Genomic DNA, 23,442 nt, shown 5'->3' with positions numbered 1-23,442 from the left:
GGGTCACTCAGGGTCCCTCACCACAACTTCCCCATCTCATCATCCCACACTTTTCTGGGTGCTGCAGAGCACTTCCCCTGATCTCCAGAGCCCCAGATCCGATGTTGCAGACAGTTGCTGCCTGACCCCGAGTTGTTTTCTGGGAGAGAAGTGAGCCCAGCCTCGCCCTAGTCAGCCATCTTGGATCCCTGTGCTCATTGGGGATAATTTTTGAAGAGGAAGTTGAAATACCAGACATGTCTGTTTTGAGAAAATTTACATTCCTCCCTAGATTTATTTTGTAAACTAACATTTTTGCTGGAAAAAAATTGAGTTATTTCGGGTGATTTTCTTTTTTGTAGTTGCAAAAAAGAATGTGTTTATCGCTGTTGGCAAACGTGATAGGATGTGGTGCTGCAGAGAACAGACTGCTTAGTTTGTCCTTGAATGAGGCAAAGATACCCCCTTCCCAACACACACACACATGTGAGTTCCAAGAACATGGCTGCCCAGCCAGGGTTGGGTAGCTCCTGAGCCGACTATACGGTAAGCAAACACGTCCAGTGTTCTAGATCATAATAAGGGGAAGTGACCTCTAAGGAGGGCTAGAATGAGATCTCATCTCTAATGGTACAAGGGCTAATGCTGTGGCGCCACACTGCATGGGTTTGATTGCTGGCTCTCCTATGTGACCACATGCAAGTGTATTAATCTCACTGTGCCTTGGTTGCCCCATCTGTTGTTACCCCATAGGGTTGTTGCAAGGATTAAATGAGATAATACATGTGCATGGTTTGTACAATGTCAGGCATATAGCAAGCACTCAGTGAGTGATAGCTGCTGTTATTATATATTCTCAGCATCCTACATGATATATATGGTATAGATAGGTATATAGATATAGATATATAGGTTTAACATATAGTCAAAACAGTGATCATCCTTTGGATGTACGGAATAGAAGGCATGAGAGAACCTTCTGAAGCAATGGTGGAAAAATTCAAGCTGTACCCTTAAGATTCGTGCACTTTACTGTCTATCTCAACAGATTGCCCCCTCTTGCCCTTTGTTACTTGGCACTCTTAATTTTCTTACTATTCCTTCACCACTTCTCTATCTACTCCAGTTTCTTTTCTCTCATTTTGTACAAGATTCTTTCCTCAGTTCACTTACTTTTCTCTCGTTATAGTCTGTACTTTGGACATCTGACAACATTTGGCTTCACCTACCTGCTCTCTGTAGGTGACTCTTAAACTTTTATTTATTGCTCCAGTCCGAGTCCTTCCATAGAAACACAGACGGACAAGGACATCTGACTATTGTCTGGGGCCCCATCAGACACTTCTGTCCCGTGTTGTATCCATCCCCCTGGATTATCATCCAGCCTATGCTTTGATATCTTTGGTGACGAGGAAATCACCCTCATCTCAAAGTACTAACCAGAGATTCTTTACCTTGAGCTGGAACTTGCCTTCCTCTCACTTCCTTCGGTCCTAAACCTACCTCTTGTATGCTCTTTATCACATGACAGAGGGAGCTTTCCCTGTCTCATCTTTTCTTTCTTTTCAAGCATCCCCAGCTCCATCCAGCATCCTTTCCAACATACAGTCACATATTTCATTTCTGTCAACTTCTATTTTATCATGTTCCTCTTGAAGTATGGCATCCAGGATTAAACACAAGACTTCAAGTGTGGTATGACCTCTATTGACCATTATCTCACTGTAAAAATGTTATTTGGATAGAGTTATCCATTTATCTCAGTTGCCGAAACTGCCTGCTAGATTTCTCAATCCAGATCTCCCCCTGAAACTTCAAACTCAACTTATCTGAAAATGAAAGAATCAAACACCCACTCATACCAGCAACTCCTCCCATCTCAGTAAGGTCAGCAGTCAAGTCACCAGTTTCCCACATGGACAACTTTATCTCCTATCCTTGTGATCACAAGGACAACTCTCACACCACTCTTTTTGTCTTCTCTGTTTTCTGTGTATGTGGGTTTGGGGATAGAGGACTTTTTATCCTAGTATGGAGTTATCGACTTGTTCCTGTTAATTTTTCAATGAATGTTGGACTTTTCAACTCAGACTCAGCTTGTCTAAAAATATAAAAATCATCCACCCACTCACTCCATTTCCTTCTTTCTACTCCCTTATCCTTGGTGACCATATTTGATGCTTCATTCCCTTCCTTGTGCTCAGCACAATGGGGTGTAGTCCCCTTCCACAGTGGCTCTCGTGCCTGGCACCTTCTTTCCTAATTCAATCCATTGGTCCCTAGGTGAAGTCTTCATTACCTGTCTTTACCTGGTCCTTCCACCTGCAGCATCCTGCCCCTTCATCGAGACTTTCAGTGGCTCCCCTGGTCCACACAGTGAAATGAAAACCCCTCCCCTTAGTCCAGGCACTTACCTGCCCTGCCTCGCCACACTTCTGCTTTTTTGGCCAAGTAGTTCTCTCTAAACTAAAATGTCTTTCCTACACTCCCTGCTGTTGAAATGGCACCCATCCCCTGCATCCCTTTCGGATGGCCCGTATCTAAAAATAGGACCCCATTTGTGTCCCTTCGGTGTCCAGCATAGACCTTGAACAAAAGCCAACAAGTGTTTGTTAAATTGAATGAACAAATAAATTATTTGTCCTGTTTCTTTGATTGGCAAAATTGGATTAGCTATGGTTTGAGAAACTGTCAAATATATACATATGTTCCTAGTGTACTGGTCATTTCGGAAGATAAGAAAAGGTTATCTGATTTTGAGAAAATGACTAAAAAACAATCTTGTGGCACTTATTTACGTATTTAAGAAATGGTCAGGGAATTTAATTTGGGATGTGCAGTGAAAGGGGTTAGATTGTTTAAGGTCAACAAAACTCTTAGATTATTCTTTGGAAGAAAAAATAACCAAGTAGAAGATGATCCACATAAGAGAGGAGATGTGTCCCCTGCCCACTGTCTCAGATGTTATTCCATAGAAATGAGAAGACTTCACAATGTCACAGCAATATGGCTTCTGGGGAAAAATTCAAGACTCTTGGTTGGGGAAAGTTAACCAAGAAGCCTGTTCCATAATTTGGGGAAGAAAATACGTATTTCCTTTCTTCTCTCCTTCCATCTAGATTATTCTCAGCAGTTTTCTATGGTTGGGTTGTGAGATTGGGGGACAGGGACTTAGCCAGAGTAGTTGACAAGGTCAGGTTGACAGTGTGAGCTGAAAGTAAGAAGATTATTCTTCATAGATGGGGAAAGTCTTCAATCAGCTTACCGGAGGGGAGACAATACTTTCCATTGGGTTGGGTTGGGTTGGCTTGGCTTCGCCTTTTGGTTTCCACCTCTTAGCAATGGCTGCCCACATCAATTAACCCAATTTCCATTTCAGCAGCCCAAATCTGCATTTTTAAAATGTGGAGAGAGGAGGACATTCATGTCTATAATATGCTTTTCATTAATAGAATATTGACTGGGGTCTCCTGGTGCCATTTTCCTTACAGACTTAAACAAGGGCAGAAACATCCAGGCTTTAGATAGTCGTGTGAGTCAGATATCTGAATGCAATGCAAGGAGTGATGAGTGCTGTGAGAAAGATATATAGATTAAGATATAGACTAAGCACAGTGAGGGCTCAAAGAAGTGGGAGCATGCTTGCATTTGGGGAGTGAGTGGGGTTAGAGCCACCATAGGGATGACAGCTGGGGACAAGAATAATGACAAACCAGAGACAAATGTGGACTTTACCACTGCCCAGCTCATGGTGTGAAGTGGGTCGCCCCAGCTCTTCCAGCCTCTATCTGCTCGTCTATAAAATGGGAATATAATACTTCCCTGCTTCAGGAGGCAGTTGTAATGATTTAATGGAGTCATGTATGAGAAATGCTTAGCATGGCACCCGGGATGTAAATTGCTGGAAATTGCCTGTTATACTTTGAGGTGGGTCTTAGAGGATGGGCAAGATTGCAACAGGAGGTGGCAGCAGAGGGTCAGGAGTTTTAGGCTGTGTTCAAAATACAGCAAATACACCAGCCCCGGGGTTGAGGGTGTCTGTGTGGGGTTGGTAACGGATAAGGCTTTGGGGGCTCTTCCAGAGAGCAGTGCACTGTCTGTTCTTTCTCTCTGCCCTAGGGAAAGAGAGATGCAATGCCTTTCTCCAATACAAATACTTTTCTAAAAAGGAAAGAAAAAAGGAAGAAGAAGAAAAATGCTCCAGGGTACTATCTTCCTTAGCTGATCTAATCCTGAGATGCTCTGTATCAAAGCTCTTTGAACAGAGAATTTTGGGAGACGTTGAAACATACTGTTTTAGATCATATTTGCATAGAGGCTCTCAGAAATCTTGCAACAACAAAACCTGTTATAATTTGTTTAACTTCACATTTTCCCATTTATTATAATCATGGAATGATTTTTTTTTCTTTTTTTTTTTTCTTACACACTTACAAACATTGAGAATCTGAGGATTTTCAGGAAAAGCTCTGGGAAAAGCTGACCAAGTCTGGAGTTTGGTTCCTCATGGTGGCTACTGAGATGTTGCTAGGTCAGGAATCCCAGGGATTTGGAATGAGAGAGAAAACGCTCATAGCTGGGCAAGTGCCTTCTTAGACTGAGCCCACCCCAGAGTGTGGCCCGCTTTGCACAGAACTCCATGAGAACAGAGGTACTAATCAAAAGGTCACTGAATCCTTTAATCTGTGAACTCTGGACGTACAGAGGTAGAAGGAACCTAATCAATTTTAACTCCTTTAAGATCAAGTAAAATAATATGCCCCAAACCACATTTAACAATCCAGAAGTTAATGTACCCATAGTCAATGTGTACAGGATGCCAACGCAGGGTTTTAGTCCGAGATCAATTCCATAAGGAGCAGGGTTTCAAAATGGCACTGAGCAAATTGCCTGCATATGTAAACATTCAATGAGCATGTAACACTGTTTGATGATGGTGAGCAATGTCCTCGTGAGCCTTTTAGACAGCTTTATCAAAACAGAGAGAAGAACAAACAATTGTTGCAGTTTCCGTATTAACCACTGCTAGATGCAGAAAAATTTAACATAGTTGGTAGCCTGTCCTCTTCAGCCTTTTACTTTGAGGGTTTAAATGTGAAAATTTCTGCATAAAGACTGTGGGACTTCAGATGGAAATAGTCACCCTATTTCCCACAGTGGATTGCATTTAACAGGGGCTTGATCAATATTTGTTTAATTAATGGATAGTTTTGGTCAAGTCAATTCTGCCCCCCTAATTTTGGCTTTCCTCCATAGAGAAATTAAATGAAAACTTCAGCTAATTAAGAATTCTCGAGGTTAGAAACACTTTAGGTGTTCCCTAGAGGATTTTATTTTGTTGAGAAACCAGTGTGAGTTTGAAACAAATTTGCATTTCTCACAATTAAGGCAATCATGTTAAAGTTTAATAACCAATTGGAAACAGATGTCATTTGCTGAGGAAATACTTCTTGTACACACACAACGTGTTTCCATGCCTCCAAAACAGCATGACAGGGACAACTTCCTGAGTTGTTTCAGCTGTTTATCCCCAACTCAAAGCGATACCTCATACAAGTTGTTTCTCCTTTCAATATAGTTATATTTTTCTTATATGAAGACTGGAGTATTTAAATTTCTGATGTTTTACAGCCTCTGTACATAAGATTCTTATAGTGTGTCATGTATGTTCAGATCAGTGTTTAAGTCCACTTTAGCATCTGGTAGTTAGATTGTTTGGGTTTAGCTATTTGTTTTTTTGAAAGTCAAAACCACTGTGGGAGTTGAGTAGTAGCGTTTTGCCCAGTTATTTTTACCCTCGGGTCCTCAAAAGATTTTGTCTTAAACACTTAATGCATGCTACTACAGCAAGATTAATGAAAAGTGGATGTTGTCAGCACACTTAATTTTCTCTATTTTGCCCATGTGCTAAGGACACTGGAAACTTGAAATTATAGCCTGGTTTTAGAAGGCATTCTAGGCTAAACAGCAGCGTGGTAATTCTTGAAATTTCGCTAGTCACAACAAACCCCTGTCTTTGTAAGGCCAGATATGTTTTTTTTTAATCAGCCTCTCTAGGGTACTATTTTGTTAAATTCATGTTGGAAATATGCACCAAATGCTGAACCTCATCAACAAATATTAATGCAGATACCTGCTGCTCGCTTAATTCTGGGGTCCACACACATTGAAACAATAGAATGGAACTTTACCAGTCTAAGTTTGGGCCCCACTGTGCAATAGTTTAAAGATTTTTCAAATAGACAAAATGATCCATGAAAATGTAGACATGAAATAGCAATTAGTAGGCAAAACATAACATACATAGGCATCTAGGAAGGTGGCCTTTTCCTGTTTGGTAAAATGAGGGGTTTGGAGTATAATGATGATTTTCAAAATTGGAATCAGTCGATAGGGACTTATTCTCAGGGGTCCACACTTCCCTTTGGGAATTTTTGTATTATGTTTCTATTTCAAGGAAGATATTTAAAAAATAATCTCATTCATTCTGGGTTTTCTTAGAGCAGTGTTTCTCAAACTGACCCATGGGTGGGTGGAGTAGGACACAGCCAGCATTGTTTTAAATAAAATCGAAACAAATGGAAAACATCAGAAGGTATGGCTGGTAGTTTTAAGACTTAAGTATTGTTTTATAAAATATTTGTTTCTGTCTTGAATGTGTGTGTGTGTTTGGGTCACAATGTAAAATGGATTTATTACTGTGGGCAGTCATCAAAAGAGTTTGAAAGCCATTAATTGCTAGATCATTGGTTGTAGTTTGCAACCTTTGCCACACACTGGAATCAGCCAAGGAGCTTTGAAAAAACAGGGAAACTGATGTGATTGATTTGGGATGTGGCCAGGCCATGGGAATCAAAGAAGCTTCTCGAGTGTGCAGAATGGATTGAAAACCCCTGAAGAGTGTGACATTGAGACCAAGTTCTGCCAGGCAATCCCAGTGCCTGCCTTGGGGTTGTGCTTATTTACTGTGCTTTGGGGCCAAGTCATTCCACATATTAGAACTGCTGCAGGGTATGGAGAAGGAGCAGAGGTGGCTGAGAACAGGGGTGATGGCTTTGCCCTGAGTAGAGGCCAAGAGCAGTCGCATGGGGGCGAATGAATGGAAGCATCATGTAGTTCAGAAAGAGCAATGTGGTGGGGGAATTCAGAGAGGGAGTGGAGGAGAGACTGAAATAATTTAAATTGGAGGCAATTCCACCCGCCACTCCACACAGTGAGGGAATGCCCCCGAGTCGGCTTGAGATCCGAGTGTGGAGGAGGTAAATCCTCAGCTGGTCTCAGTTTACAGGTGTGTCCCTAGTGTGAGCCACACCACACAGGAAGTTACCTGTAAGGTAACTTCCTTTCGCCTTCCAGAAAATACAACTTCACTATATTTATGTTGGAAGGAGGGATTTTGTTTCAACAAAACAACATCATTCATACATTAAATTAATCTTGTTATTTTTAATTGCATTGGTTAACATTCTTGTTCATATGTAATTTTTAAGTGTGCTTGGTTTTATAATTGCTATCAGAGCAAGAACCTCAGGTATCTCTACCTAGTTATTTTATTTGTACATATTTATTTAATATTGTGATATAAACCACGTAAGAAGGCCAGGCACCAAAAGTTTTGTCCCTTGAAATTTTACTCACTGAGCTCCTTTTCTCAGTGTGTGAGCTCACCCTGAATACGAGCCAGGGAATTAGCTGCCAACTTCTCATCTATCTATTAGCAAAGATCAGAAATATTATAAAATGACATAAACAGAATTTAAATTTTTCTTAGGATTATATTTCAGTGGTCCTCTATATGTGTGAAGGAGGAGACCAGAGGAGAATTTGAATTAAGAAGGAAAGTAGGACTTAAATTATGACTGGAAAAAAAGGTGGTGATGATGGACCAGGGTTGGTGTCAGTGGCAATTACCGTTTATTGAGCACTTACTAAGTAAACTGCAATGGGCCAAGTGTTCCCGGGGATTATTTTATTCGATCTCTAGAACAACCCTTTGAAGCAGGTGCTATAACCACCCCCCTCCCCCATTTTACACATAAGGAACCGGGTTAAGTAATTTACCTGAGACTCTGCTGGGATTTGAGCCCAAATTATGTTGCCTCGAGACCTGGAAGCTGAATCTTCTCAAGTAAGAGGAGAGGGGCAAGGAGGATATTTCAGGAAAACTAATGCTAATAGAAGGCATGAAGGAAGGAGGTGTGGGACATCTGCACAGGGGGAGGATGGGGCTGGCCAGGAAGTCAGAACTCAGGTGTGGAACCTGATGGAGGAGTTGAGATGGCGGAATATTAGGAGAGTTTTTAAAAATGAGATCATCTTATACTGATACAGAGAGTTTGATAAGACAAAAATGTCCTCCTTGGCTGAGGATACAGGCTACAGGTGGTAGTCGGAATGTTCCAAGGGGATTTGAGCTTTGATCTACTATTTGTGTTTTGTTTTCTGTTTGGTTGCAAGCAAGGTGGCTGGATTGATGTTCTTGAGTAAATTGAAAAGATTCGGGTGTTGATACAAACAGTTAAATGAGATATGGGGATAATTGGAGAATTTCATATTCACGTTAATCCCGTCTCCAAAGTCCTAGCCTGAAAGAGTGCAGGACTCTAAATTTGTGCTATGTTCCAAGAGGGAAGGGAAAACATGAATTGACATTTAATTGATAGAGAAAGGATTGTTGCTTAATTGTCCAATTTTTTTTAAAATTGGAAGACCATTTGGGGTTCTTAAAATCTGAGCATTGGCATAGGAATTGAGAGAGTCCCCTCTCCAGTTACCTGGGCCCAGAGGCGAGATTTGGGGGTGGCGGTGGGGGGAGGGAGGTTGAACAAGAAGGAAAAACCACCCACCGTGGCCTCGTATATTTATTTGTCACCCCAGAGAGCCAGGTTAGGAAGCAAGTGCTCGTGTGTGGCTGTTCACGGTGATTTTCCAAAACACACAAAGTCACAAATTGTCCGTTCTGTGTGTTGTAGATGGCAACTGAGGCCCGGACTTCTGAACTTGACCCGAAAAGATAAAACGTGCAAACCCTTTGGGATGCTGGGGAGGCTGGGACTGAACTGAAATAGGCGTGAAGAGGTAAGTGCATGGGGATTACAAAACCCCAGGATTGTTTGTTTGTTTGTTTGTTTTTTCATTTCCAAGTTCCCTAATGCAATCAAGAACATTACATGTTAGAGCTTTGCGGTGCTGTTTTGACGTGACTTCTCTCTGACAGAGAGAAAGAGAAGATGTTTTCCTTTTTCCAAGAAAACAGGCATTTCAGGGATTTGGTCCCTAATGCAGTGGAAACAGAGCCAAACCAAGTTAGGTCAGGAGCCCTGACAGCATAAAATATAATAGCTCACTTTTATTGATCACTAGTTCTGTGTCTAAGCGTTTTACATGGGTGGATTCATTTAGTCCTCACAATACCACCAAGAAATATTTTCTGAGCCTGTATCTTGTCCTAAGCTTATGCTTGCCCTTGGCCTTAGGAATTTCCCAGTTTACAGGAATTTGAATGCCCTCTCACCTCCCTATGAAATAGACTTTCTTCCCTTCCTGGATGCGCTGCTGTATGACTTAAAGCAGGTAAACTTTTGCTCCAGCCCACTTTGACCTGATTATTTCTTGTATTGCTTTAGCTTTCTGCAAGCTGCTTCTACCTGCAGGGCAACTTCTGGAAGGGTGAGCCCAGGATGAGTTTCCTGGTTTAGTCCTTCAGGCTGCCACCCAGTAGATTGGCACCAACAGACTGGCACCCCAGTATGCACATCGGGGTTACTCTGCTCCCTCTAGAACAGCCCGTGGACCCACAATGGGGGCAGAGGCTGGCTCTATACCACCCCGGGGAGGGGCCAGTAAGGGCACCACAAGCTTCTCCTAGTGTTTTTTAAAGCTGCTTTTTCTTGAGTCATCACTTGCCCAGTTACCTTTTAACTGTTTTCTGGAGTTCTGAGGAGGATGGCTTTGCCAGTTTTTGCTAGATTCTGTGGGGGAACAGCACCCTGGAGTATCTTATGCTGCCATCTTGGTCAACCGGATCCAACTCTGTAACTCTTGACAGAGAGAATGTGGCTGAAATGAGGCTGCGTTCCTTCAAAGCTGAGATCATAAAAGGTGGTATGGCTTCCACTTACTTCTCTCATTTTCTTGGGATGCTCACCCTTATCATGCAGCTAACATTTTGTGAGGAAGCCCAGAGCCACATGGGAGGCCACATGTAGGTGTTCTAGCCGACAACCCCACCTGAGGCCCAACTGACAGCCAGCATTGAGCACCAACACAGGAGCAAGCCTTTAGATGGATGCTGTACCTGCTGAGCCATTCATGCTGAGCCCTTCCCCAATCGCAGATTCACGATCAAAATAAACATCGCCATTGTTCTATGCTATCCTGTGTAAACCCAAGCAATATTGCAATGTAGATGCCATTGCATTCATTTTATGAGTAAGAAAATGGAGGCTGAGCACAAGGAAGCGAGCGTGGAGCTGGGATTTGAACTCAGGGCTGCCTGACTCCAAGCTTGTGTGATTTTCCACTGCCACACCTGCCTTTCATTTCTGCACCAAGAGCTGGGGTCTTTGCTGCCTCAGACCCAGCTACCCTCAGAGAAAAACAGAGGACAGGGGAGCAAAACTTTTCAGAACTAGCTTTATATAAAATGTTGTGACTCTGTTTCCCTAATTTGTAGCCAGTTAAATGCCATCGGTCCTGACGTAAATGTGCATTTCTCTCATCAACTCATCAAATCATCTGTGACCCTTCCGGAGCTTAGATTTGCTCCTGTTACCCAAAATACTTTGTTATATCAAATAAAGCAGTGGTAATCATTTGCCTGATTTTGTGATTAATGTTTCTATGTCTTGTTCAGCCTCAAGCTCCATGAGGTTGGGGGTTGGTGTGCCTCCCACGTTCTTTGCCGCATTCCTTCTAGAATGGATTCTGACCTGTGTTCAGTAAATACCAAAGAGTGTCAAACAAGAATTTTCTTGATGTTGATGGTGGTAGGATAAGGAAGGGCATACTTCCATATATAAACACTGAAGTTTTCTCTTGGTGTTAAAAGTTTGTCTTTGGAGGATGAAGGTTTCTTTTTTCACTTCCTCTGTCTTTCCTGTTAGAAAAAACTTCTTTGTGGTTGAACTTTTTAGATAAATAACATCAAGGAAATGCAACAGTACACTAAACAATGACAGGAACTGGCATAGAACTTGGGGACGCCATATTAAATTAAGTTGTTATCCAAGTGGAAAATATTTTCAAGGTGGGAAATCTGATGAGCAAACTTGGAGAACTGATTTGGGTCTGAATGGTGAAAACGTGTATCTGTGTTGACCTGCCTTTGTGCACAGGAATTGTGGCACTTGCCATTTTCACCTTGCGTTTGGTTGTGTGTCTGCACGCCTTCCGTCCACTGTCTGATTGAAGCTCCATCAGAACCGTGAACAGGTCTCCTGTTTACACTGTCCAGAGCACTGGGTACTGGACTGTACACTTAGTCAGTGCTCAATAAAAGTGGAGATGGCAGCAGGACTGACATCTGAGGATTTTTAAGTACAAGGGGTGAAAAAATGCATGTAAAATATTAGTCATTTATTTTTATTTTTTTATTTTTTATTGTCTAGTCTGTTAGTTAGCTGTTGCTGCCTAACAAAACCACCTCCAAAATTTAGTAGCTTAGATGAATAACCATTGATGTAGTCTGTGATTCTGCAGGTTGGCAGTTTGGGCTGGGCTCAGGGGGTCCATCTGACTGGTTGGGCTGACCCGCGTGTCTTCAGTGGGCTGTCAACCTGGCTGGGAGCTGACTGGTGTAGGAACAACTCAACTGGGATGGCTCGGCTCTGCCCTCTATGGCTCTCAACCTTCAGCATTTATTCTGAGCTTGTTCAGAGGGAAGCTGGGTTCTAAGAGTATAAGCAGGCAAGGCCTCTGGAGGCTTAGGTTGGAAAATTTTGCAGTGTCACTTCTACCATATCCCATTGATCAAAGCAAGTCACAAGGCCAGCCTGGATTCTGGAGGTGGGGGGTACTCTGCAGCTCTTAATGAGAGCAGGAGCTAAGTCCAGTGGGAAAGGGTATAGACACAGGGAGGGTTGGAGAATTGTGTCCATCTTTGCAATTCAGGACACCAAGTAAAATGCAAAAATCTTACCGAGAGAATTAGCAACACTGCAACAGAGATGTTGGAAAGGAAACCATTTGCATGGTTATAATTTCTGAGATAAACAGAACTGGGTTGAGAAGAGAGGATAGAAGAGGCTAAGTTGGACACAGAAAGGAAAAGCCATTGGAGATCTGCACGCACCCACCCCCCACCCCTGTCTCCATCTCTCACAAAGTCTATGAAAGTGGGAACTGGGATCAGGTGGGGCAGAGTACAAGGGTGATCATTGGTAGCAAAGGGATTTTCTTTTCCTTTGCTGTTCTTTTCTCTCCCGTTGTTGGTTGAAGGTGACTGGTGATCAGCGCTTGGCAGGCAGATGGAGGTATAGCGTAAAGCAGCCTCTTTCAGGTCTAACTCAGTAGAAAGATACTTCCACTCAATTAGACAAACTTGGAGTAGCATTAGTTCATCGACCTCCTGCCACTGAAGCCTCAAGCTCCATTTGTCTGATGGATTTTGTTTGTTAGAAGAGGGTGGAGGTCACCGCTTGGCCTGGCGGTTGTGTGCTTTCCCAGTCATCCTCTGAATGAACTGTGTCTAAAATATGTGGCCCAAAATGGAGCACGACATTTGAAATATCCCACTGGAAATGGAGCATGACATTTGAAATATCCCACTGGATGCCCTGCTTTAATGTTCTCTGGTTTTCGGGCTTCTTCCCTTGAAGCAATAGTATTTCACTAACCAAATACAATTACTATAGCATGCTTTACTTTTCCTGTTATTTTCCCTGCTCAGTGTTTAAAAAGGCTTGCGCTGCCATCAGCTGGCTGAGAATTTTAAAGTGAAGACAGAATTCATTCCTTTCTCTTCTTTATTTTTTTTCTCCTTATTCTCCTTACTCCTGTCCCATTCCTTCCAATACCAGCAGATGCAGCTTAGAAACTGTAAATGAATTGGGGATAAGCAAATTTTTGCTTGAAAATAACTAGCATTTATTGAAAGCTTGCTATGAGCTGGGTCCTATTCTAAGCCTATGTTCTTTCCTCACAAGGGCCTGTGAGGTAGACATTAATTTTCTTTCTATTTTACAGATGAGGAAACTCAGGCACAGGGAGGTAAAGTCACTCATGTGTCATAGTGTCTGGCACATTCAAGGATTCGATTAATGTATTAGTTATTATTCGTAAAAATGGGGTAATATCTTGGTTTGGGTAAAGGGTTAGGGTACAAGTATTTATATGGTTACTGATGCCCAGAAGCATAATGAGGGAGGGGAGAAAGCAGGTTGGAGATGAGGAAGCGGCAACCGGGGCTCAGTCCCCCACAGGGCTCTGTGACTGTGTAGAACCCATCGTGGAATTGTCCCACCAAGGGACGTGGAAGCTGGGGTATTCTTGTGAGAAATTATGGGACTCTTTTTAAGGCAATCATGAACTTCATAACTGCAACCTACATGTTGCCATCTATTTGTCCAGGGAAGGAGAGAAGGAAAACCTATTATGTGTTAATCCCTTTGCCTTCCTGTATTTCCTCTTTGCTCCCTGCATCACCTCTTCCTGTTCAGAAAACCCCCCAAACTCAGTGGGACAACTGATAATAAGTATTTATTTAGCCCATGCAGCTGAGGGCTGGCCGGGATTGGGCTGATCATGGCTGGGCTCAGCCGGGCAGCTCTGCTGTTCGTGGCTGGGCTCAGCCGGGCAGCTCTGCCGATCGTGGCTGGGCTCAGCCGGGCTGCTCTGCTAATCGTGACTCGGCTCAGCTGGGCAGCTTTGCTGATTGTGGCTGGGCTAACACATGAACCTAGGCATTGACTAGTCCAGCCTGGACTCAGTGGGGTGACTGCTTCCAGCTTTTGGTCAAACTAGGATCAGATGAGGTCAAGGTTTGGTCCTGCTCCATCTGAGTACATTCCAAGTCCAGGTTTGTAGACAGTAGCTACCTGAGGGAAGCTCTTCTCATGAAACTGGAGTGTGAGTAGAAACACAAGAGTCCTCTTAAGGCCTAGACTTGGAACTGGCCCACTGTCACATCAGTCTTATGCCACTGACCAAGGCAAGGCACATGGCCAAACCCAAGCCAAGTGGCAGAGAAATATACTCCTCCTTTACTGGAGGAATTTCTACTATTGGTCTAGGCTGACAATCAATAAGGCAATCAACCTACCATGCTTTTTCACCTTTTTCCAACTTGGGCAAATGTGAAATAAAAATAATCTTTACCAATGCCAGTTTCAGTTATCACTTTGGGCAAAATCCTAAATCCTTAATGCTATTCTAATTTATTATTAACGAGAGACAAAATGGTTATTAAAAGCAGTATACCCTCAAGTTTCAGAACCTCTTTGTTATCTCAGACCTGCGCTGGGAGTGACTACCTTGTCTTTTACCCTGGCTTTGTTCATCTTAGACTCCCAAAGTGTTTGGAGTTGTAGAGCTCGTTCCTCCTGTAATGATATCTCGTTACCACCTCAGCAGCTGCCCAAAATGGTTTGATTTGGAATCAAGACATACCAGTTGCTCAAGCTCATCAGAATGAAATAAGAGCAGCAAGTAGAGTGAATAAATTGTCAATTATATTGATGTGTATCTCCTCCTACATTTTAGGAGGAGGTTTAGAATTCTGTAACAAATGTCATTTCTTTGCATCTCTCAATATCTTGGCTCTCTCATCTGGCATGAATGCAATTTAGCTGGAAGGAGAAGAGGCAAAGCTTTTATGTTGGTTGGAATTTGCAGCCATAAATTTACAGGACTTTTTTTTTCCAAGTTAGCATGGAAAAGACTTGCCATTTTGTGGTTTTGTGTGTTATAAGTCATAAAGCATATGCTAAGCCTGGCTCGACTGTTGTGCTGTTGGCCGTGTATAGAAGGTCTGCAGAAGAAACCTTAGCCTTGAATGTTCAAATTTCTTTCCAAACCTCGTAAATTATTTATACTGTGTTCACGCCTTGGGCAGTCCAGCAAACAAATGAAAACAGACCTCGATCCTATTGTCTTAATGATGGCCTTGCACCTAATTTGGGCCAATAGAGCATTTAATTAAATCATTAGTGAAATCATAGGCATTGTTAATACCATTAAAATGGCCTGTGGACTTTGTGTTTTGATACTGTCTTTACAAGTGCACAAGGATTGGTCAGAAGTTACCAGATGGAAGAGCCAATTAATAAATGTCACTTGTCAGGGGTGTCTTATTTTGGGGTCCCTTCAAATCACTACAAGTAATTTATTTGGTAGGTGTTTCCAAAATCTGTTCTAGTTTGCTAATGCTGCAGAATGCAAAACACCAGAGATGGATAGGCTTTTATAAAACGGGGGTTTATTTTGCTACACAGTTACAGTCTTAAGGCCACAAAACGTCCAAGGTAACACATCAGCAATCGGGTACCTTCACCAGAGGATGGCCAATGGCGTCCGGAAAACCTCTGCTAGCTAGGAAGGCAGCTGGCATCTGCTCCAAAGCTCTGGCCTCCAAACGGCTTTCTCCCAGGACGTTCCTCTCCAGCAAGCTTGCTCCTCCTCAAAACGCCACTCACAGCTGCACTCACTTCCCTCTCTCTGAGTCAGCTCATTTATATAGCCCCACTTATCAAGGCCCACCCTGAATGGGCGGGGCCACGCCTCCATTGGAACATCTCATCAAAATTATCACCGACAGCTGGGTGGGGCACATTCCAAGCAAATCCAACCAGCACCAAAAACGTCTGCCCCACACAAGACCACAAAGATAATGGCATTTGGGGGACACAATACATTCAAACTGGCACATTCCACCCCCTGGAACCCAAAATGACATTATCTTTCCAAATACAAAATACATTCATTTCATCACAATATCACAAAAACTTAAATCATTTCAGTGACAAAAGTTAAGCACAAAATCCCATCAAAATCAATTTAGGCGTGGTCAGTCCTAAGGCATAATTCCCCTCTAGCTGTGGATTTGTGAACTTAGAACAAGTTATATGCTTGTGGTGGTGGGGTGGGGATGAGATGGGGAAGGGAAAGCAGCCAGGATTAATGAGCAGGTTGCCACTGTGGGCAACTGGGGCTCAATCCTGCTGGCGTCCCCTGGCAGATGGTGCAGACTTCACCTCAGAGTCGTTTCATCTAAGAAGTGAGAAATCTTGGGGCATATATACACCAACTGGCACCCATCACTGGTTGATAACTCCCTGGCACTTCTGACCTGCTCCATGAGTGAACCACATAGACTTCAGTCACCAGAGAGGGTCTTCAGAAACAGTCTCGAGCACTTACAGTGGGAAACCCTTGACATGTGTAGAAATGGTGGGTGCTGAGGGGACAGGGGTGAGGCACCAATAGCCTCTGCTACGTGGAAGTTCTGGATGAGAAGCTATGAAGTGCACAAGAGAGTTTGAGGAATGGAAGGAGGGAATTTGTAGCTTTTAAAGCTGAGCACAGCCAAGGCTAAATACTTACCTCAAAGGCCTTTGATCCAACTGGGAAAGGAGACCATTTATTTGCATGGCTATTTAATTTATTCAAATTTTGGCACAACCAAACAATGCAATATTATGTAACTACTAAAAAGAAAGAGGAAGAGCTACTGGGTGGATATGAAACTATCTCCAAATTACTCTCTCCAAGTTAATAGTTTTAAGAAGGAAAAATCACAGTAAAAACAAGATTTAGAATATGCTACCATTTTTAAGAAACTTTATTGTGCTATAATCTATTTATCATAAACTATACCCAGTTTAAATGTACAGTTATGAGTGCTTTAGTAAATTTATACAGTTTTCTAGAAATTTCATGTAAATGAATCATATTTTATGTGGTCCTTTTGTGTCTGAATACTTTCACTCTGCATAATTTTTTTTTTTAGTTTCTTAGAACAGTTGTAAGTTTGCAGAGAAATCATACAGAAAGTACAGAATTCTCATATTGCCACTCTCACACACACAGTTTCCCATATTGATATTTTGTATTAGTGTTACAATGGATGAAACATTATTATACTATTATAATATTATTATATTATAATTATACTATTAACAAAATTATACTATTAATGAAAACCCATAGTTTTCATTAGGGTTCACTTTTTTTTTTCTTTATTAGAGAAGTTGTAAGGCACAATCATGCATAAAATACAGGAGTCCCATAAACCTCTTCACCACCAACACCTTGTATTGTTGTGGCATATTTGTTCCAATTGATGGTAATACATGTTTATAATTATACTATTAATTAAAGTCCATGGTTTAACTTAAGGCTCATTGTGTAGTGTGGTTCCATGGATTAAAAAAAAATTACTGTGTTACCATATATACAATCCAACATTTTCCTTTTTAATCATATTCAGATATATATTTCAGTGCCATTAACTGTGTTTACAATGTTGTGCTACTATCACAACCATCCATTAACAAAACATTTCCATCATTCCAATAGGAACCGAGTACATGTTTTAAATGCAGTTTTGTTGAGATATATCACACAGCATAGAAACCATCCAAAGTATACAATCACTGATTCACAGTATCATCACATAGTTGTGCATACAGCCCCATGATCAAATTTAGAACATTTCATTACTCCAGAAAAGAAATAGAAATAAAAAAGAAAACCCTAATGCTCTCATCCTCCTTATCCCACCATATTATTGACCCACATTTGTTACTGTTGATGAAAGAGTGTTAAAATATTACCAGCTATAGTTCATAGTTTGCAATAGGTACGTTTTTTCCCCATATACTCCACTATTATTAACTCCTTATAGTGTTGTACATCTGCTGTAGTTCATGAAAGAACTTCTTTATATTTATATAGTTAATCATGGACGCTGTCCACCACAAGATTCACTGTGTTATACGTTCCCCCCATGTTTTCACCTCCAACTTTCCTTCTGGTGACATACATGTCTCTAAACTTCCCCTTTCCACCGCCTTCACACACTGTTCAGCACTGTTAATTATTCTTACAATAACATGCTATTGTCACCTCTGTCCATTCCCGAATGTTTAAGTTCACCCTCGTTAGACATTCTGTACATACTAAGCAACCGTGCCTTATTCTGTATCCTGGTAACCCATATTCTATATTTTAAGTCTATGAGTTTACATATTATAATTAGTTCATATCAGTGAGATCATAAAGTATCTGTCCTTTTGTGTTTGGTTTATTTCTCTCAACATGATGTCTTCAAGGTTTATCCATGTTGTCGTATGTATCAGTACTTCATTCCTTTTTACAGCTGAATAATGTTCCATTGTATGTATATACCACATTTTATTTATCCATTTATCAGTTGATGGACAGTTGGATTGCTTCCATCTTCTGGCCATTGTGAATAATGCCACTATGAACACTGGTGGGAGAATATCTGTTCAATCCCCTGCTTTCAATTCTTCTGGGTATATACCAAATAGTGGGATTGCCAGGTCATATGGTAGTTCTGTACTTAGCTTTCTAAGAAACCACTAAACTATCTTCCACAATGGCTGCACCATTTAATTTTGCCACCATCAATGAATGAGTGTTCCCATTTCTCCACATCCTCGTCAAAATCTGTTATTTTTCATTTTTTTAATAGCAGCCATTCTAATGGGTATGAAATAGTATCTCGTGGTTTTGATTTGCGTTTCCCTGATGGCTAATGATGTTGAGCATCTTTTCATGTGCTTTCTGGCCATTTGTATATCTTCTTTGTAGAGAGGTCTGTTCAAGTCTGTTGTCCATTTTTAATTGGGTTGTTTGTCTTTTTGTTGTTGGGTTGAATGATTTCTTTATATATTTTAGATATTAATCCTTTATATGGGGTTCACTACATTAATTCTTTATCTTAATCTGATATGTGGTTTACAAATATTTTCTCCCATCGTGTAGGTGGTCTTTTTACTTTCATGATAAAGTCCTTTGAGAACAAAAGTTGTTTTGTTTTTTATTTTTATGAGATTCCATTTATCTATTTTTTTTTCTTTTGTTGCTTGTGCTTTGGGTGTAAGGTCTAAGAACCCATTGCATAGTGCAAAGTCCTGAAGATGCTTCCCTACATTTTCTTCTAGGAGTTTGATGGTTCTAGCTCTTATATTAAAGTCTTTGATCCATTTTGAGTTAATTTTTGGATATGGTGTGAGGTAGGGGTCCTCTTTCTTCTTTTCCAAATGGACATCCAGCTCTCCCAGCACCATATGTTGAAGAGACTGTTCTTTCCCAGTTGAGTGGTCTTTGCCACCTTGTAAGAAATTAGTTGGCCATAAATGTGAGGGTTGATTTCTGAGCTCTTAATCCTATTCCATTGGTTTATATGTCTGTTCTTGTGCCAGTACCATGCTGTTTTTTTTTCTTATTGCATTCATTTTTATTTTTATATTTTATTTATTTTAGGATATTTTGCAATTTTCAAGGTTAATAACAGAATCTTTTTAGTATGTGTATTTAAAGCATAACAAAATAAAAGTATTTCACAAAAGAATTCCATATTACAGTACTATTGAAATGTAAGGCATAGGATAATTATGCATTTCTGGGTTATTTACATAATACATTCATTTTAAAGAATAAACATTTAATGTGAATAACATTTTGGTTAAAATAAATATCATGGTAAATGTTAACAGCAACACCTGAAATATATGAATACAAGAAAGGTGCTTTGTAATAGATACTATGAAGAATGGTAAAGCATTCATGAAATGGCTGTAATATCTTGCTACATTTACAATCATTGCACACTGTTGAGCACTTTATTTATATAGGGATACTCTTCTCCACCATACCTGAACCTCAGCATACAAAACAAAGTTACCACACATTTTTCTCCAGGTAATGGAGCACCATGCTGTTTTGATTAGTGTGGCTTTGTAATGAGTTTTAAGATCAGGAAGAGTGAGTCTTCCAACTTCATTCTTTTTTTTTTCAAGATGGCTTTAGCTATTCGGGGCCCCTTACTCTTCCATATAAATTTGATGATTGGCTTTTCCATTTCTGCAAAGAAGGCTGTGGGAATTTTGATTGGGATGGGGTTAAATCTGTCAATCACTTTGGGTAGAATTGACAACTTAACAATTTTTAGTCTTTCAGTCCATGAACATGGAATGTCCTCTCATTTATTATGGTCTTCTTTGATTTCTTTTAACAGTGTTTTGCAGTTTTCTGTGTACAAGTCCTTTACCTCCTTAATCAAATTTATTCCTAGATATTTGATTCTTTTAGATGCTATTGTAAATGGAATTTTTTTTTCTTGATTTCCTCCTCAGATTGCTCATTACTAATGTATAGAAACACTACTGATTTTTGCGTGTTGATCTTGTACCCGGCCACTTTGCTGAACTCATTTAATAGCTCTAGTAACTTTGTTGTAGATTTTTTGGGACTTTCTAAATATAGGATCATGTCATCCGCAAATAGTGAAAGTTTTACCTCTTCCTTTCTGATTTGGATGCTTTTTATTTTTTTTTTTATTTCATTTTTTTTGCCTAACTGCTCTAGCTAGAACTTGTAGCCCAGTGGTGAATAACAGTGGTGACAGTGGGCATCCTTATCTTTTTCCAGATCTTAGAGGGAAAACTTTCAGTCTTTCACCACTGAGTACTGAGATGTTAGCTATGGGTTTTTCATATATGCCCTTTATCATGTTGAGAGTTTCCTTTGATTCCTATCTTTCAAAGTGTTTATCAAGAAAGAATGCTGGATTTTATCAAATGCCTTTCCTGCGTCAATTGAGATGATCATGTGGTTTTCCCTCTTCAATTTGTTAACAGGGTATATTACGTTAATTGATTTTTCTTATGTTGAACCACCCTTCATACCTGGAATAAAACCTAGTTGATCATGGTGCATAATTCTTTTAATGTGTTATCGGATTTGATTTGCAAGTATTTTGTTGAGGATTTTTGCCTCTATATTCATAAAAGAGATTGGTCTGTAGTTTTCTTTTCTTCTAGTATCTTCATCCAGTTTTGGTATTAGGATGATGTTGGCCTCATAGGATGAGTTAGCTAGCGTTCCCTCCTCTTCAATTTTTGGGAAGAGTTTTAGCAGAATTGGAGTTAAGTCTTAGAATCTTTGGGAGAATTCCCCTGTCAAGCCATCTGATCCTGGGCTTTTCTTTGTTGTGAGGTTTTTGATGACTAAGTCAATCTCTTTACTAGTCATTGATTTGTTGAGATCTTCTATTTCTTCTTGAATCTATGTAGGTAGGTTGTGTGTTTCTAGGAAATTGTCCATTTCATCTAGGTTACCTAATTTATTGGCATACAGTTGTTCGTAGTATCCACTTTTATCCCTTTCTGTTTCCTTAGGGTGGATAATAATGTCTCCTTTTTCATTTCTGATTTTTGTTATTTGTATCCTCTCTCTTTTTTTCTTTGTCAGTCCAGCTAAAACTTTGTTAATTTTGTTTATCTTTTCAAAGGGCCAACTTTTGGTTTTGATGATTCTCTCTACTGTTTTTTTGCTTTCTATTTCATTTATTTCTGCTTTGATCTTTGTTATTTCCTTCCTTCTGCTTGCTTTGGATTTAGTTTGCTCTGTTTTTCCAGTTCTTCCAGTTTTGAGGTTAGGTCTATGATTTGAAGTCTTTCTTCTTTTTTAATGTAAGCATTTAGAGCTACAAATTTCCCCCTCATCGCTGCCTTCACTGCTTTCCATAAGTTTTGGTATATTGTATTTTCATTTTTATTTGCCTCAAGATATTTCCTTATTTTGCTACTAATTTCCTCTTTAACCCATTGGTTTTTTAAGAGTATGTTGTCTAATTTCCACTTATTTGTGAATTTTCCCTTTCTCCCTCTGTTATTGATTTCTAGCTTTATTCTATTTTGGTCAGAGAAATATACATTGTATGACTTCAATACTTTTGTATTTATTGAGACTTGTTTTTTGACATACCATATGATCTATCCTGGAGAATGATTCATGTGCAATCAAGAATAATGTGTATTCTGTTTTCATTGTGTGCAGTGTTCTATACATGTGTACATCTAGTTGGTTTAGTGTATCATTCAAGTCCTGTACTTCCTTACTGGTCTTCTGACTAGATATGCTATCCATTATTTATAGTGGTATGTTAAATTCTACTACTATTAATGTGGAATTGTCAATTTCTCCCTTCAAAACTGTCAGTATTTGCTTCATATATTTTGGGGCTCTGCTGTTAGGTGCATATATATTTCTAATTGTTACATCTTCTGTTGCACTGTCCCCTTTATCAGTATGTAATGACCATCTTTGTCCCTAGTAACTGCTTTTGACTTAAAATCTATTTTTTAAGATCTACTAGTGTAGTCACCCAAGGACACTTTTGGCTATGACTTGCATGGTATATTTTTTTCCATCCTCTCACCATCAACCTATTTGTATCTTTGATTTTAAGGTGAGTCTCTTTCACACAGCATAGAGTTGGGTTATGCTTTTTTATCCTTTCTGTCAATCTCTGCCTTTTTTCTGGAGAGTTTAATACATTTACTTTTTTTTTTTTATTAAATTCAGTTTTATTGAAATACATTCACACACCGTACAATCATCCATGGTATACAATCCACTGTCCACAGTATGATAACATAGTTATGCAATCCATTTACTTTTAAAGTCACTACTGATAATATAGGTCTTTCTTCTGCCATTTTATTTTCTGGAGAGTTTAATCCATTTACTTTTAAAGTCACTACTGATAATATATGTCTTTCTTCTGCCATTTTAATATTTAGCCTATGTAAGTCATATCATTTTTGTCTCACTTCTGTTAAAGTCTACTTTTACATTTATTTGCTTTCTTGTGTTTTACCATATTGAATGCCTTCTCATTTATATCTGGGATATGTTTTTCCTCTGTTTTCCTTGTGGTTATCATAAGGTTAAAAAAATTAACTTCCTGAATATATACACTTATTTTTACACCAAATTAACTACAATAGCATGCACATATACTTTTCATATACCTCTCTGTCCCCCTACCATTTTTTTTTGTACTTGTTACCACTTTGTACATTATGTGTCCAAAACCTTAGATTTATCATTACTTTTTATCCATTTGCATTTTAGCACCTGTAGGAAGTAAGATGTAGAGTCACATACCAAACAATACAATACAATAATACTGGTATTTATAATCACCCAAATGGTTTCCTTAGCTGTAGGACTTTATTTCTTTATGCTGCTTTGAACCACTGTCCAGTGTCCTTTCCTTTCAGTCTGAAAAACTCCCTTTAGCATTGCTTGTAGAGCAGGTCTAGTGGTAATTATACCCTCAGTTTTTGTTTATCTCAGGACTTCTTTATCTCTTCTTATTTTTGAAAAAGAGTCTCACCAGATATAAAATTCTTGACTGGCAGCTGTTTTCCTTCAGCACTTTAAGTATATGAACCCACTGCCTTCTTGCCTCTGTGGTTTCTGATGAGA

General features: G+C 40.0%; 1 protein-coding gene across 3 annotated transcripts in view; it reads left to right on the top strand.

Moving 5' to 3' along the window:
• The window catches only part of RIN2 (Ras and Rab interactor 2), a 249,289-nt gene that overhangs the window by 47,393 nt on the left and 178,454 nt on the right, over window positions 1-23,442 (top strand). For all 3 annotated transcript variants that reach the window (XM_037810948.1, XM_037810953.1, XM_037810950.1), the window contains exon 2: window positions 8,952-9,057. The gene's annotated coding sequence lies outside the window, so the exon portion shown is untranslated. The remainder of the gene's footprint in view (window positions 1-8,951; window positions 9,058-23,442) is intronic.

Source organism: Choloepus didactylus, chromosome 19 (assembly GCF_015220235.1).
Source record: "Choloepus didactylus isolate mChoDid1 chromosome 19, mChoDid1.pri, whole genome shotgun sequence".
Taxonomy (NCBI): Eukaryota; Metazoa; Chordata; class Mammalia; order Pilosa; family Megalonychidae; genus Choloepus; species Choloepus didactylus.
This window is presented reverse-complemented; position numbering and strand designations above follow the sequence as displayed.